Source organism: Myodes glareolus, chromosome 12 (assembly GCF_982192425.1).
Source record: "Myodes glareolus chromosome 12, mMyoGla1.1, whole genome shotgun sequence".
In the NCBI taxonomy this organism is placed as follows: Eukaryota; Metazoa; Chordata; class Mammalia; order Rodentia; family Cricetidae; genus Myodes; species Myodes glareolus.
Genome location: NC_142037.1, coordinates 16,658,972 through 16,675,357, shown reverse-complemented (window position 1 = coordinate 16,675,357; position 16,386 = coordinate 16,658,972). Strand labels below are relative to the sequence as shown.

At 39.9% G+C, this 16,386-nt stretch overlaps 1 pseudogene across 1 annotated transcript; it reads right to left on the bottom strand.

Moving 5' to 3' along the window:
• Positions 1–269: 269 nt before the first annotated feature.
• LOC148120157 (T-cell receptor alpha chain V region 2B4 pseudogene) lies at positions 270–926 on the bottom strand (annotated as a pseudogene). The gene is made up of 2 exons (XR_015734615.1): positions 812–926; positions 270–619 (listed from the first exon to the last, which is right to left on the bottom strand). The product of XR_015734615.1 is annotated as a T-cell receptor alpha chain V region 2B4 pseudogene (transcript).
• Positions 927–16,386: the final 15,460 nt, after the last annotated feature.

The following is a 16,386-nucleotide window of genomic DNA, read 5'->3' as shown; positions in this document are numbered from 1 at the left end:
TCTTAGTTATTTGAAGAGATGGGGAAAATCTGGAAGAAAATGGGGGGAGGGGGCTGAAACCTTAATTAAAATATAGTGTATAACTTTTTTCAGTTAAAATAAAGTGGAAAATATTTTAGCCACACCAATATGTGTTACATTCATTCTCAGAATAATGAAGCATTTTCCCTTTAAGTCAAACCCTCTATCCTGTGGCTCTTAGTACCCTTTGTGTATGGAATACAAGGAGAACAATCATAATTTCTCCACCTTGTTCTCTGTACTCTAGCTCAGACTTTGCTGGGGCCCTGTAGGTTTGGGTGCAGGCTGCAGCTGCCTGGAGAGCACTGTGTGCTTACTGCACAGAGGTAGACAGCCGAGTCACTGGGTTGGGAGTCTCTGATGTGCAGGGAAACATGCAGGCTCTCTTTATTGAGGTGAACTGTGAATCTGCCTTCTTTCTTTTCACCGTTGGAGAATATGGACATCAGAAACATGGGACCTTTCCCGGGATACTGTTTGTACCACCAGAAGTAATCATAATTACGATCACTGCAAGTGCAGTTGAGAGAGGCCGTGGCTCCCTCTGAGACACTGGAGGATTCTGGCTTTTGCTGTACCTTCTCTTGGCTATTCACCCCTGTGCAAAAAGACAAAGGTCAGACAAACAGGACTGGATGCTGATACCCCAGAATGCCTTTTTCAGTGGCCTCCCACCTGCTTTTGTTTCAGCACTAATACATTAGGATTTCTACCCTCCCATCTAAAATATACGAGGGCCGTGCCCTACCATATTGTATTTTTATGTTCCCATAGCAATGGTCAAACTCACCCCTCAGTTGGAGCCAGAGTACCATTAGTGAAACACTTAAGGGATGCATCATTATTTTCACTGAAGATTCACTCTTCAGCCATAACAAAAGAACTGGCACTTAGGGAGTTTAAACTCTTCTGCTGTAAGATGCATAAAAAAAAAGAAAAACCCGAAACTGTTCATCCAATCAGAAAGAAGGTCCAAGTTTCCACTGCTACCTCAGAATCTCTCCTCCTCCCTCTAGCCACCCCCACAACACACAGACACAAAGGACCTTGTGAGAAATTGCCTCTGGGTCTCTGAGAAGATGCTGCCCTCCTGTGGATTCACCTTAGTGTCAAAAAATATTTTAACTGCAGACTTTTCTTATGTGAATTATTTTTTTCGATTTTTATTTATTTATTAATTAAAAATTTCCACTTCCTCCCATCCTCCCATTTTTCTCTCCCTCCCATTCACCCTCCCTCTCCAGTCCTAAGAGAAGTCAGGGTGCCCTGATCTGTGGAAAGTTAAAGGTCCTCCCCCACTCAATCCAGGTATAGGAAGGTGAGCTTCCAAACAGACTAGACTCCCAAAAACCCAGTACATGCATTAGAATCAAAACCCGGTGTCATTATCATTGGCTTCTCAGTCTGCCCACATTGTCAACCACATTCAGAGAGTCTGGTTTGATCACATGCTCAGTCAGTCCCAGTCTAGCTGGCCTTGGTGAGCTTCCATTAGATCAGTCCCACGAACTCCGTGAGTGGACGCACCCCTCGCGGTCCTCACTTCCTTGCCCATGTTCTCCCTCCTTCTGCTCTTAATCTGGGCCATGGGAGCTCAGTCCAATTCTCCAATGTGGGACTCTGTCTCTATCTCCATCCACCGCCAGATGAAGGCTCTATGGTGATATGCAAGATATTCAACAGTGTAGCTATGGGAGAAGGCCAGTTCAGGCACCCTCTCCCCTGTTGCCCAAGGACCTAGCTGGGGAAATTCCCTTGGACACCTGGAAACCCATCTAGAGCCAAGTCTCATGCCAATTCTAAAATGACTCCCTTAGTTAAGATATCTTCTTCCCTGCTCCCATATCCACCTTTCCCCCATCTCAACCATTCCATTCCCCCAAGCTCTCCCCAATCCTCCCCTTCTCCCTTATCTCTCCCCTTCTCTCCTTACCCCCAACCCACCCCCTTCCCTGTGCTCTCAACTTTTGTCTGGCGATCTTGTCTACTTCCAACATCCAAGAGGATAAATGTGTTTTTCTTTGGGTTCACCTTCTTATTTAGCTTCTCTAGGATCATGAATTATAGACTAAATGTCCTTTGTTTAATGCTAGAATACACTTATGAGTGAGTACATATCATATTCATCTTTTTGGGTCTGGGATATCTCACTCAGTAAAGTGGTTTCTATTTCCATCCATTGGCATGCAAAATTCAAGATGTCATTGTTTTTTACTGCTGAGTAAAACTCTAAAGTATATATGTGCCACACCTTCTTTAACCATTCTTCTATTGAGGGGCACCTAGGTTGCTTCCAGGTTCTGGCTATTACAAATAGTGCTGCTATGAATATAGTTGAACAAATGATTTTGTAGTATGATTGGGCATCTCTTGGTTATATTCCCAAGAGAGGAATCGCAGGATCCTGAGGTAGGTTGACTCCCAGTCAACCACAATGATTTCCAAAGTGGTTGCACAAGTTTTCATTCCCACCAACAATGGATGAACGTTTTCCTTACTCCACATCCTCTCCAACATAGGCTATCATTGGTGTTTTTGATTTTAGCCATTTTGGCAGGTGTAAGATGGTATCTCAAAGGTATTTTGATTTGCATTTCCATGATCGCTGAGGAGGTTGAGCATGATCTTAAGTGTCTTCTGGCCATTTGAACTTCTGTTGAGAATTCTCTGTTCAGTTCAGTACCCCATTTTAAATTGGGTTAATTAGAGTTTTAATGTCTAGTTTCTTGGTTCTTTATATATTTTGGAGATCAGACCTTTGTCTGATGAGGGGTTGGTAAAGATCTTCTCCCATTGATTAGGTTGCCTCATTGTCTTAATGACAGTGTCCTTTGCTTTACAAAAGCTTCTCAGTTTCAGGAGGTCTCATTTATTCATTGTTGCTCCTATTGTCTGTGCTACTGGGGTTGTACGTAGGAAGTGGTCTTCTGTGCCTATGTATTGCAGACTACTTCCCACTTTCTCTTTTATCAGGTTCAGTGTGGTCAGATTTATATTGAGGGCTTTAATCCATTTGGACTTGAGTTTTGAGCATGGTGATAGATATGGATCTATTTTCATTCTTCTACAGGTTGACATCCGGTTATGCCAGCACCATTTGTTAAAGATGCTTTCTTTCCTCCATTGTATACTTTTAGCTCCTTTGTCAATATTCAGGTGTTTATAGGTTTGTGGATTGATATCCTGGTCTTCTATTTGATTCCATTGGTCAATGTCTCTGTTTTTGTGCCAATACCAAGCAGTTTTCAATACTGTAGCTCTGTAATAGAGTTTGAAGTCAGGGATGGTAATGCCTCCAGAAGTACTTTTATTGTATAGGATTGTTTTGGCTATCCTGGGTGTTTTGTTTTGCCATATAAACTTTATTATTGTTCTCTCAAGGTCTGTGAAGAATTTTGTTGGGATTTTGATGGGGATTGCATTGAACCTATAGATTGCTTTTGGTAGAATTGCCATTTTTACTATGTTGATCCTACGCATTCAAGAGCATGAGAGACCTTTTCATTTTCTGGTATCCTCTTCAATTTCTTTCTTCAAAGACTTAAAGTTCACTTCCTTGGTTAGAGTTACCCCAAGATATTTTATGCTATTTGTGGCTATCATGAAAGGTGATGTTTCTCTGATTTCCCTCTCTGCTTCTTTGTTTTTTGTGTATAGGAGGGCTACTGATTTTTTGGAGTTGATCTTGTATCCTGCCACATTACTAAAGGTGTTTACCAGCTGTAAGAGTTCTTTGGTAGAGTTTTTGGGGTCGCTTATGTACACTATCATATCATCTGCAAATAATGAAAGTTTGACTTCTTCCTTTCCACTTTGAGTCCCCTTGATATTATGTTGTCTCATTGTTATTGCTAGAAATTCAAGCACTATATTGAAGAGGTATGGAGAGAGTGGCCAGCCTTGTCTTGTTCCTGATTTTAGTGGAATGGTTTTGAGTTTCTCTCCATTTAATTTGATGTTAGCTATCGGCTTGCTGTATATTGCTTTTATATATTTAGATATGAACCTTGTATCCATAATCTCTCCAGGACCTTTATCATAAAGGGGTGTTGAAATTTGTCAAATGTTTTTTCAGCATCTAATGAAATGATCATACGGTTTTTTTCTTTCAGTTTATTTATATGATGTATTACATTGATAGATTTGTGTATGTTGAATCAGCCCTGCATCTCTGGGATGAAGCCTACTTGATAACTTTTTTGATGTGTTCTTAGATTTGGTTTGCCAGAATTTTATTTAGAATTTTTGCATCGATATTCATGAGTGGGATTGGTCTGTAATTCTCTTTCTTGGTTGTGTCTTTGTGTGGTTTTGGTATCAGGTTAACTATTGCTTCATAGAAGGAGTTTGGCAATGAGTCATTTGTTCCTATTTTGTGAAGCACATTAAGGAGTATAGGTATTAGCTCTTCTTGGAAGTTCTGGTAGAATTCTGCATTGAAACCATATGGTGTACGGCTATTTTTGGGAGGGTGGTTTTTGATGACAGCTTCTAATTCCTCGCAACTTACAGGTCTATTTAAATTGTTCACCTGGTCTTGATTTAATTTTGGTATATGATACTTATCTAAAAAATGTCCATTTTTAAAACATTTTTCAATTTTGTGGCATACAGGGTTCTGTAGTAAGATCTAATGATTCTCCGAATTTCCTGTGTCTGTGGTTATGTCCCCCTTTTCATTTCTTATCTTGTTAATTTGCATGTTGTCGCTGCCATTTGATTAGCTTGGTGAGGGGTTTTTCAATCTTGTTGATTTTCTCCAGGAACAAGCCTTTTTGTTTCATTGATTCTTTGGGTTGTTTTCTGTATTTCTAGTTTGTTGATTTCAGCCCTCAGTTTGATTATTTCCAGTCTTCTACTCCTCCTGGGTGAATCTACTTCCTTTTTTTTTTTCTAGAGCTTTTAGGTGTGCTGTTAAGTCTCTAATGTGTGCTTTCTCCATTATTGTTAATGTGGTCACCTAATGCTATGAACTTTCTTAGCACTGCTTTCATAGTGTCCTATAGGTTCTGGTATGTTGTGTCTTTATTTTCATTGAATTCAAGGAAGACTTTAATTTCTTTATTTATTTCTTCCTTGACCCAGGGGTTGTTCAGTAATTGACTGTTCCATTTCCATGAGTTTGTAGGCCTTCTGGGGTTAGAATTGTTGTTGAATTCTAACTTTATTCCATGGTGATCTGATAGGACACAGGTGGTTACTGCAATTTCTTTATATCTATGAATGTTTGCTTTGTTACCAATTATGTGATCAATTTTTGAGAAGGTTCCATGAGATGCTGAGAAGAAGGTATATTCTTTTCTGTTTGGGTGGAATATTCTATAGATGTCTGTTAGGTCCATTTGGTTCATTACATCTGTTAGTTCTCTTATTTCTCTGTTAAGTTTCTGTATGGTTGACCTGTCCATTGGTGAGAGAGGAGTGTTGATGTCTCCTACTATTAGAGTATGGGGTTTGATGTATGATTTGAGTTCTAGTAATGTTTCTTTAACATATGTGGGTGCTTCTATATTAGGGATGTAGATATTCAGGATTGAGACTTTCTCCTGATGAATTGTTCCTGTTACGAGTATAAAGTGTCCTTCTCCATCTATTCTGATTGATTTTAGTTTGAAATCAATTTTAGATATTAGTATAGTAACACCCACTTATTTCTATGGTCCATTTGATTGGAAAACCTTTTCCCAACCCTTTACAGTGAGGTAGTGTCTGTCTTTGAGGTTGAGGTTTGTTTCTTGTAAACAACAGAATGTTGGATCCTGTTTTCGTATCCATTTTCTTAACCTGTGCCTTTTGATAGGTGAATTGATTCCATTGATATTAAGTGATATTAATGACCAGTGGTTGTTAACTCCAGTTATTTTTTCTGGTGGTAGTGTTTGTGTGTTTCCCTTCTTTGAGTTGTGCTGGAGGGGGGTTGTCAGATGCTTGTGTTGTTGTGGGTATTGTTGACTTCCTTGGTTTGTGGTTTTTCTTCTAGTATTTTCTGTAAGGCTGGGTTTGTGTCTATGTATTGTTTAAATCTGTTTTTGTAATGGAATATCTTTTTTTCTCCATCAATGGTGAATGCAGGATTTTCTGGATATAGTAGTCTGGGCTTGCATCCGTAGTCTCTTAGTGTCTGCAGCATATCTATCCAAGACCTTCTGTCTTTCATGGTTTCCATTGAGAAGTCAGGTGTAATTCTGATAGGTTTTCCTTTATATGTTACTTGACCTTTTTCCCTTGCAGCTCTTAGTATTCGTTCTTTATTCTGTATATTTTTTTTTGTGTGTTTGTTTTGATGTTATATGGTGAGGGGATTTTTTTGATCCATTCTATTTGGTGTTCTGTATGCATCTTGTAACTTAATAGTAATAAACTTCTTTAGCTTGGGAAAGTTTTCTTCTGTAATTTTGTTGAATTTATTTTCTGGGCCTTTGAGCTGTAATTCTTCTTCTTCTTCCCCTATTATTCTTAGGTTTGGTCTTTTCATGGTGTCCCAGATTTCCTGGATGTTTTGTGTTAAGAATTTGTTGGGTTTGTTACTTTCTTTAATCAATGAATTTATTTCCTCTATAGTATCTTCAGTGTCTGAGATTCTTTCTTCTATCTCTTGTATTCTGTTGGTAATACTTGTCTCTGTAGTTCCTGTTCATTTACCCAGATTTTCCATATCCAGCCTTCCCTCGATTTGTGTTTTCTTCATTACCTCTGTTTCATAATTTCAAGTCCTGAACTGTTTTCATTATTTGTTTGGTTGCTTTTTCTTGGTTTTCTAGGATATCTCTGTGAGATTTATTCATTTCTTCTACCTTTTTGTTTGTCTTCTCTGTTTCCTTAAATCAGTTTTTCACATCCTGTTTAAGGTCCTCTATTATTTTCACAATGTTATGTTTTAAGTCGATTTCTTCTACTTCTTCTGGAGTAGGGTGTTCAAGGCTTCTTGTTGCGTGATCCCTGGATTCTGGTGTTGTCATGTTGCTTTTCAGGTTGTTGGAGGAATTCTTGAATTGGCGCATTCCCATCTCTTCCTTCAAATCCAGCCAGGAGAGTCTTGGCATTTTGGTCCAATCTATGCTGTGACTGACTCTCTGGGTGGAAAGCCTCAGTGCAGGAGCAGGAACTATTCCTGGATCAAGGACTTTCTAGACAATAGGGCAGGCTTAGGGGAGGCAGGGTCGTGTGGAACAAAGAATCCCCTGCAGCTGGAGTTGGAGGGGCCCTGTGCTCCCTTCCCAGACCATCAGCCCCAGGATGGCACACACTCACCAGTCTGGATGGAACTCCTCAGTACAGGAACAGGGACTCCTGGAAGTCAAAGAACCCCACAGACAAAAGGGCCTCTTATGTGATCTGTTAAAACAAGCAGTAGTTTAGTCTGATGAGAAGTTTGAGACATTTGTTCAAGTTTATGAATGTGTGTGCTTTATAAACATTTTCACCAAATGGCAACTTGTTTTCAGCAAATGAGAGTTATTTCACTAGTCACTTTTCTGTAATGTTTCTGAAGAACCTCTCAATCAGTAATAATTTATGATCTTTATCTCATCTCTGTGTCACCATTAAACCCTTATATTGTTCCTTTATCATAAAAAAGAACTCTTTAAAATAAAATAGTTTTAAATATGACTTAACATATATGGCTCCAGCTCACAATCAAACTATATTTTATTTATGGATTTGTCTATTTATTCATTCATTTGTTTTTGTATATGTTATGTGTATTTGTGTGTGTGTGTGTGTTTGTGAACACATCGGTGTGGGTATGTATACATCTGTACAGGTCAGAGATCAACATTAGTTGTTGTCTTTGATTACTTTTCATATTATCTTATTACTTAAGATGAATTTTAAAAACTCTGTTCAACCAATTAGAATAAATTGTTCTAGATTTCACTATCATGATATCATCTTGCAGCAGGAACTAGACATTCATATCCACCTTCTCAATTATACTAGGAAGAAGTCTCAGAAAGACTGTGATCTGTGCTGCTGCCGGAAACAGTGTGCGAGTCCACGATCTGTGCTCCTGCCGGTTGTTATGGGCAAGGAAGCTTCTTTTGCTGTGGTGTCTATGGCTGCTGACTCATAACTGAGAATGAGAGACATTGAAGGCTTCTGTGACAACCTCTTCCTACCCTCTACCCCAAAAAGAAAGAAAGAGTCAGGACAGGAAGAGAATCCTTAAAACATGTAATGAAGATGGTGAAGTGTATCTCTTTAGACTTGATGGCTTCTGGAGGGGTGAGGCAGAATTCAGTTACCTTTAAGGGGCTGGTCAGAGAGAGTTTGACCATGCTCCAGCAAGTATATGAACAACACAAAGTGAAATTGGTGTAATTTTTTTTCCTTTATGGGAGGAGGGTGCAAGAGTGGGAGGGTAGACTTCTACGGAATGAGAATCAGGTATGATTGGGGTACATTGTACAGGAAAAAAGAAGTATGCACATTAGACGATGGATGGAGATAGAGACGGAGACCCACATTCGAGCACTGAACTGAGCCCCCAAGGTCCAAATGAGGAGCAGAAGGAGGGAGATCATGAAAAAGGATTTCAGGATCGCGAGGAGTTCGTTCACCCACTGATACTTGGGGACTGATCTAATGAGAGCTCACCAAGGCCAGCTGGACTGGGACTGAACGAGCATGTGATCAAACCAGGTTCTCTGAATGTGACTGACATGGGGGCTGACTGAGAAGCCATTGACAATGGCACTGGGTCTTGTTTCGTCTGCATGTACTGGCTTTTTGGGATCCTAGTCTGTTTGGATGCTCACCTTCCTAGACCTGGAAGGAGGGCTGAGGACCTTGAACTTCCCACAGGGCAGGAAACCCTGACTGCTCTTAGGACTGGAGAGGGAGGAGGAGAGGGAGTGTGGGGAATGGGAGGGTATTGGGAGGAGGGGAGAAAGTGGAAATTTTTATAAATAAATAAATAATTAACCCCCCACATATTTTTATGTCCCAGGATGTGCATCATTCTACAAAGTCTTTCCTGTGCTGCTGAGTAGAATGTGCATTCTTTGGCATTTGGATAGACTATTTTATAGGTATCTGTTCAGTCTACTTGTTGTAGGATTTAAATTTATTCTGATGGTTTCTGTTTTGATATTCTGTCCAGGTGAACTGTTTACCTGAGAAAACAGAATATTAAAATTGCTAACTATTAATAGATTGATACTAATTTCTGTCTTAAAATATGACTGTATTTTTTTTCTTGGTCAGTTTTCATTATACTTTCTTTTCTATGTATACTTAGAGTTTTAGCTATTATATGATGTGTGACATTTGTCTTCGGTCTTGTCTGTTTTGGATTTTGAAGACTTCTATATGGATCTTTAGATATTTTATTTCCCATTTACGTGAAGGAATCTGTGGGGTTTTAATTGTGGATTCACTGAATCTTTAAATCACTTTTAGTAGAGTGGTCATTTCCACAGCATTAATTCTACTAATTCTTGAGCATGAGAGAATTTTCCATTTTCTAGTGTGTTCCTCAGTCTGTTTCTTCAGAGATTTAAATTTTTCTTTAAAAGGTATTCAATTTCCTTGGTTAGGTTTATTTCTAGATTGTTCAGTATTTGAAGCTGTACTGAATGGATGTGTGTGGATGATCTCTTTCTCATAATGTCTGTTGGTAATGTATAGAAAGATTCTTGATGTTTGTAAGTGTCTTTGGTATTCTAATATGTAGCTGAAATCAGTGATAACTTAGGAACTTTCTGGTAGAGGTTTTGGAATCTTTCACATTAAATGTCACATCACCTGATAGTAATTTTATTTATTTATTTTTTGAAAGTAAATTTTATTAAATTATAAAAGTTTCCATTTCCGCCCCTCTTCCCAACACTCTCCCACTCTCCCCACTCCCTCTCCTCCTCCCTCTTTGTCCCTTAGGGCAGTCAGGGTTTCCTGCCCTGTAGGAAGTTCAAGTTCCTCCCCCCTCCCTCCAGGTCCAGGAAGGTGAGTATCCAAAGAGACTGGATTCCCAAAATCCAGTATATGCAGAGGAAACAAGTCCCAGTATCATAGTCAATGGCTTCTCAGACAGACTTCGGCCAGCCACATTCAGAGAATCCGGCCAAATTCCGAGAATCTGGTTAGATCACGTCCTTGTTCAGTCCCAGTCCAAATGGCCTTGGTAAACTCTCATTAGATCCGTCCCCTTGTATCAGTGGGTGATAGCATCCCTCGCAGTCCTGATTTCCTTTTTCATGTTCTTCCTCCTTCTGCTCCTCATTTGGACCTTGGGGGGCTCAGTCTGGTGCTCCAATGTGGGTCTCCATCTGTATTGCCGTCCTTAGCCAGATGAAGGATCTATGGTGATAAGCAAAATTTTCATCAGCATGGTTATGGGCCACGGCCGGTTCAGGCACCCTCTCCTCTGTCCAGAGAACAATCTGGGGATCTCTCCTTGGCCCTGGGATCCCATATATAATCAAGTCTCCTGTAAACCCTAAAATGACTCCCTTAGTTGAAATAAATTCTTCCCTGATCCCATATTCATCCTTCCTCCCTCCACCCCCCCCATCCCAGGCCACCGAGCTTTCCCCATTCCTCCCCTACTCCCTTCTCTCTAACCCTCTCCCCTTCCATCAACCCTCCCCCACATGCACCCGAGGTTACCTGGGACTCTTGTCTATTTCCTACCTCCTGGCGGATAGCTAAATAATCTTCATCAGGTTCATCTTCTTATTTAGCTTCTCTAGGATCACGAATAATAGGCTCAAAGACCTTTAACTATGGTTAGAATCCACTTATGAGTGAATACATACCGTGTTCCTCTTTTTGGGTCTGGCTTACCTCACTCAGTAAAGCGTTTTCTATTTCCATCCATTTGCATGCAAAAGTCAAGATGTCATTGTTTTTTACCGCTGAGTAAAACTCTAACGTGTATATGTTCCACACCTTTTTTAACCATTCTTCTATTGAGGGGCACCTAGGCTGTTTCCAGGTTCTGGCTATTACAAATAGTGCAGCTATGAACATAGTAGAACAAATGCTTTTGTAGTATGTTAGGGAATCTCTAGGATATATTCCCAAGAGTGGAATTGCTGGGTCCTGAGGGAGGTTGACTCCCAGTTTCCTGAGAAAACGCCACACTGATTAACACAGTGGCTGCACAAGTTTGCATTCCCACCAACAATGGATGAGTGTTCCCCTCACCCCACATCCTCTCCAGCATAGGCTATCATTGGTGTTTTTGACTTTAGCTATTCTGACAGGTGTAAGATGGTATCTCAAAGTGGTTTTGATTTGCATTTCCCTGATTGCTACGGAAGTTGAGCATGACCTTAAGTGTCTTCTGGCCATTCGAAGTTCATCTGTTGTGAATTCTCTGTTCAGTTCAGTACCCCATTTTTTAATTGGGTTAATTAGAGTTTTAGTGTCTAGTTTCTTGAGTTCTTTGTATATTTTGGAAATCAGACCTTTGTTTGATGAGGGGTTGGTGAAGATCTTCTCCCAGTGAGAAGGCAGCCTTTTTGTCTTACTGACAGTGTCCTTTGCTTTACAGAAGCTTCTCAGTTTCAGTAGATCCCATTTTTACATTGTTTCTCTTATTGTCTGTGCTACTGGGGTCCTACTTAGGAAGAGGCCTCCTGTGCCTATATCTTGTAGACTACTTCCCACTTTCTCTTCTATCAGGTTCAAAGTGGACGGATTAATGTTGATGTCTTTAATCCATTTGGACTTGATTTTTGTGCATGGTGATAGATATGGATCTACTTTCATTCTTTTACAGGTTGACATCCAGTTATGCCAGCACCATTTGTTAAAGATGCTTTACATCTTCCATTGTATACCTTTAGCTCCCTTGTCGAAAATTAGGTGTTCATAAGTTTGTGGGTTAATATCTGGGTCTTCTATTCGATTCCATAGGTCGACTTCTCTGTTGTTATGCCAATATCAAGCTGTTTTCAATACTGTAGCTCTATAATAGAGTTTGAAGTCAGGGATGGTAATGCCTCCAGAAGTTCTTTTATTGATAAGATTGTTTTGGCTATCCTGGGTTTTTTGTTTTGCCATATAAACTTGATTATTGTTCTCTCAAGGTCTGTGAAGAAGTTTGATGGGATTTTGATGGGGATTGCATTGAATCTATAGATTGCTTTTGGTAGAATTGCCATTTTTACTATGTTGATTCTCCCAATCCAAGAGCAGGGGAGGTCTTTCCATTTTCTGGTATCCTCCTCAATTTCTTTCTTCAAAGACTTAAAGTTTTTGTCGAATAGGTCTTTCACTTCCTTGGTTAGAGTAACCCCAAGATATTTTATGCTATTTGTGGCTATCATGAAAGGTGATGTTTCTCTGATTTCCCTCTCTGCTTCTTTATATATGTGTATAGGAGGGCCACTGATTTTTTGGAGTTGATCTTGTATCCGGCCATGTTACTAAAGTTGTTTATCAGCTGTAGGAGTTCTTTGGTAGAGTTTTTGGGGTCACTTATGTATACTATCATATCGTCAGCAAATAACGAAAGTTTAACTTCTTCTTTTCCAATTTGAATCACCTTGATCTCCTTATGTTGTCTAATTGCTATTGCTAGAACTTCAAGCACTATACTGAAGAGGTATGGAGAGAGTGGACAGCCTTGTCGCGTTCCTGATTTTAGTGGAAAGGCTTTGAGTTTTTCTCCATTCAGTTTGATGTTAGCTGTCGGCTTGCTGTATATTGCTTTTATTATATTTAGGTATGATCCTTGTATCCCCAGTCTCTCCAATACCTTTATCATAAATGGGTGTTGAATTTTGTCAAATGCTTTTTCAGCATCTAGTGAGATGATCATATGGTTTTTTCTTTCAGTTTATTTATATGATGGATTACATTGATAGATTTGCGTATGTTGAACCAGCCCTGCATCTCTGGAATGAAGCCGACTTGATCATAATGGATAATTTTTCTAATGTGTTCTTGGATTCGGTTTGCCAGTATTTTATTGAGAATTTTCGCATCGATGTTCATAAGTGAGATTGGCCTGTAATTCTCTTTCTTGGTTGTGTCTTTGTGTGGTTTTGGTATCAGGGTAACTGTAGCTTCATAAAAGGAGTTTGGCAATGACTCTTCTGTTTCTATATTGTGGAATACATTAAGGAGTATAGGTTTTAGCTCTTCCTGGAAGTTCTGGTAGAATTCTGCATTGAAACCATCTGGTCCTGGGCTTTTTTTGGTAGGGAGATTTTTGATAACAGCTTCTAATTCTTCACCACTAACAGGTCTATTTAGATTGTTCACCTGTTCTTTGTAAAACTTTGGTATATGGTACTTATCTAAAAAAAAATGTCCATTTCTTTTACATTTTCCAACTTTGTGGCATATAAACTTTCATAGTAAGATCTAATGATTCTCTGAATTTCCTCTGTGTCTGTGGTTATGTCCCCCTTTTCATTTCTGATATTATTAATTTGCATGTTCTCTCTCTCCCGTTTGATTAATTTGGATAGGGGTTTGTCAATCTTGTTGATTTTCTCCAAGAACCAGGTTTTTGATTCATTGATTCTTTGGATTATTTTCTGTGTTTCTATTTTGTTGATTTTAGCCCTCAGTTTGATTATTTCCAGTCTTCTAGACCTCCTGGGTGAATCAGCTTCTTTTTTTCTAGAGCTTTCAAGTGTGCTGTTAAGTCTCCAATGTGTGTGTTCTCTGTTTTCTTTAATTGGGTACTTAGTGCTATGAACTTTCCTCTTAGCACTGCTTTCATAGTGTCCCATAGGTTTGAGTATGTTGTGTCTTTGTTTTCATTAAATTCAAGGAAGAGTTTAATTTCTTTCTTTATTTCTTCCTTGACCCAGGGGTGATTTAGTAGTTGATTGTTCAACTTCCATGAGTTTGTTGGCTTCCTGGGGGTACCATTGTTGTTGAATTCTAATTTTAATCCATGGTGATCTGACAAGACACAGGTGGTTACTAATATTTTTTTTGTATCTGTGGAAGTTTGCTTTGTTACCGAGTATGTGGTCAATTTTCGAGAAGGTTCCATGAGCTGCAGAGAAAAAGGTATATTCTTTCCTATTTGGGTGGAGTGTTCTATAGATGTCTGTTAAGTCCATTTGATTCAATACCTCCAATAAATCTCTTAATTCTCTGTTTGGTTTCTGTCTGATTGACCTGTCCATTGGTGAGAGAGGAGTGTTGAAGTCTCCTACTATTAGTGTGTGTGGTTTGATGACTGCCTTGAGTTCTAGAAGAGTTTCTTTTACATATGTGGGTGCCTTTATATTAGGAGCATAGATATTCAGGATTGAGACTTCCTCCTGATGAATTGTTCCAGTTATGAGTATGAAATGTCCATCTCCATCTCTTCTGATTGATTTTAGTTTGAAGTCGATTTTGTTAGATATTAGAATGGCCACACCCTCTTGTTTCTTAGGTCCATTTGCTTGGAAAACTTTTTCCCAACCCTTTACTCTGAGAAGGTGTCTGTCTTTGTTGTTGAGGTGTGTTTCTTGTAAACAGCAGAATGTTGGATCCTGTTTTCGTATCCAATCTCTTAGTCTGTGCCTCTTTATAGGTGAATTGAGTCCATTGATATTAAGTGATATTAATGACCAGTGGTTGTTGACTCCGGTCATTTTTTTTTAGGTAGTAGAGTGTATGTGTTTTCCTTCTTTGATTTGTGCTTGTGAATGGTTGCTAGATGTCTGAGCTATTGTAGGCAGTGTTGGCAATGTTGGATTCCTTGGGTTGTGATTTTCCTCCTATTACTTTCCGTAAGGCTGGGTTTGTGGCTATGAATTGTTTAAATTTGTTCTTATCCTGGAATATTTTGTTTTCTCCGTTGACAGTGAATGATAGCTTGGCTGGGTATAGTAGTCTGGGTTTGCATCCATGGTCTCTTAGTTTCTGCAGTACCTCTATCCAGGATCTTCTGGCTTTCATGGTTTCCATAGAGAAGTCCGGTGTAAGCCTGATAGGTTTACCTTTATAAGTTACTTGACCTTTTTCCTTTGCAGCTTTTAAAATTTTTTCTTTAATCTGTATGTTTTGTGTTTTGATTATTATATGGCGAGGGGATGTTTTTTTTCTGATCCAGTCTATTCGGTGTTCTGTATGCTTCTTGAACTTCATAGGAATATCGTTCTTTAGGTTGGAAAAGTTTTCTTCTATAATTTTGTTGAATATATTTTCTGGGCCTTTGATCTGCAGTTCTTCTCCTTCTTCAATCCCTATTATTCTTAGATTTGGATTTTTTGTTGTGTCCCAGATTTCCTGAATGTTTTGTGAAGAGAATTTGTTGGATTTGCCGTTTTCTTTGACCAGAGCATTTATTTTCTGTATGGTATCTTCAGAATCTGAGATTCGTTCTTCTATCTCTTGTATTCTATTGGTTATGCTTGATTCTGTAGTCTCCGTTCGTTTACCTAGGTTTTCCATATCCAGCCGGTTCTCGGTTTGTGTTTTCTTCATTGCCTCCATTTCAGTTTTCAATTCTTGGACTGTTTCCTTTACTTGTTTGATTTTTTTTCTTGGTTTCTCAGGGTCTCATTCACTGATTTACTTATTTCTTCAAACTTTTTGTTATATTTCTCATCTAATTCTATACTCATTTCTTCAAACTTTTTGTTATATTTCTCATCCAATTCTTTAAGGGAGTTATTCATATCCTGTTTAAGGGACTCTATTGCTTTCATAATGGCACTTTTTTCCACTTCTTCTGGGTTAAGGTGTTCAAGTCCTTCTATTGTAGGGTCCTTGGGATCTGGTGTTTTCATGTTGTTTTTCAGATTGTTGGAGGAGGTCTTGCCTTGGCATCTGCCCATCTCTTACTTCAAATGTTCTCTATTGGAACTTCTGTTACCGGGTCAGGTTCCCTTCTTGGGTAGGGACTTCACTGACAGAATGCCCACCTTTCCTCAGGCAGGCTATTGAAGCACAGGCACTCCCTCTTTCCGGGATGTGCTTACAATGCAGGCCCAGCTCGCAAGGCAGCTGAGCTGTGGAAATTTTATGGCCTCAGGGGGAAGGGAGAAGTATAGGAATTCGTACCTTGATGGGAGCTGGGATGGCAGGCGGGAGGGGGTAGCCAGCACTGCAGGGCGACCTGGGCGTCTATGGGGTCGGGGAATGCCCAAGTTCCTCCTCACTGGGACCCTGCCCCGGCCCGAAGGAAACTCACCCCTCCGATGGCCCTCTGCTAGAAGTCAGGGCCCCTGCTGGTCAGGAATGTGGCTGAGCTGGCCCCTGGTCCACCTGTACTCCGGGAGGCCTTTAAGACCCAGCAACTGCCTCCAGCTGGGATGCGCCTACAGCCCAGGCCCAGCTCGCAAGGCAGCTGAGCTGGGGAAATTTTATGGCCCCAGGGGGAAGGGAGAAATATAGGAATTCGTACCTGGATGGGAGCTGGGATGGCAGGTGGGAGGGGGTAGCCAGCACTGCAGGGCGACC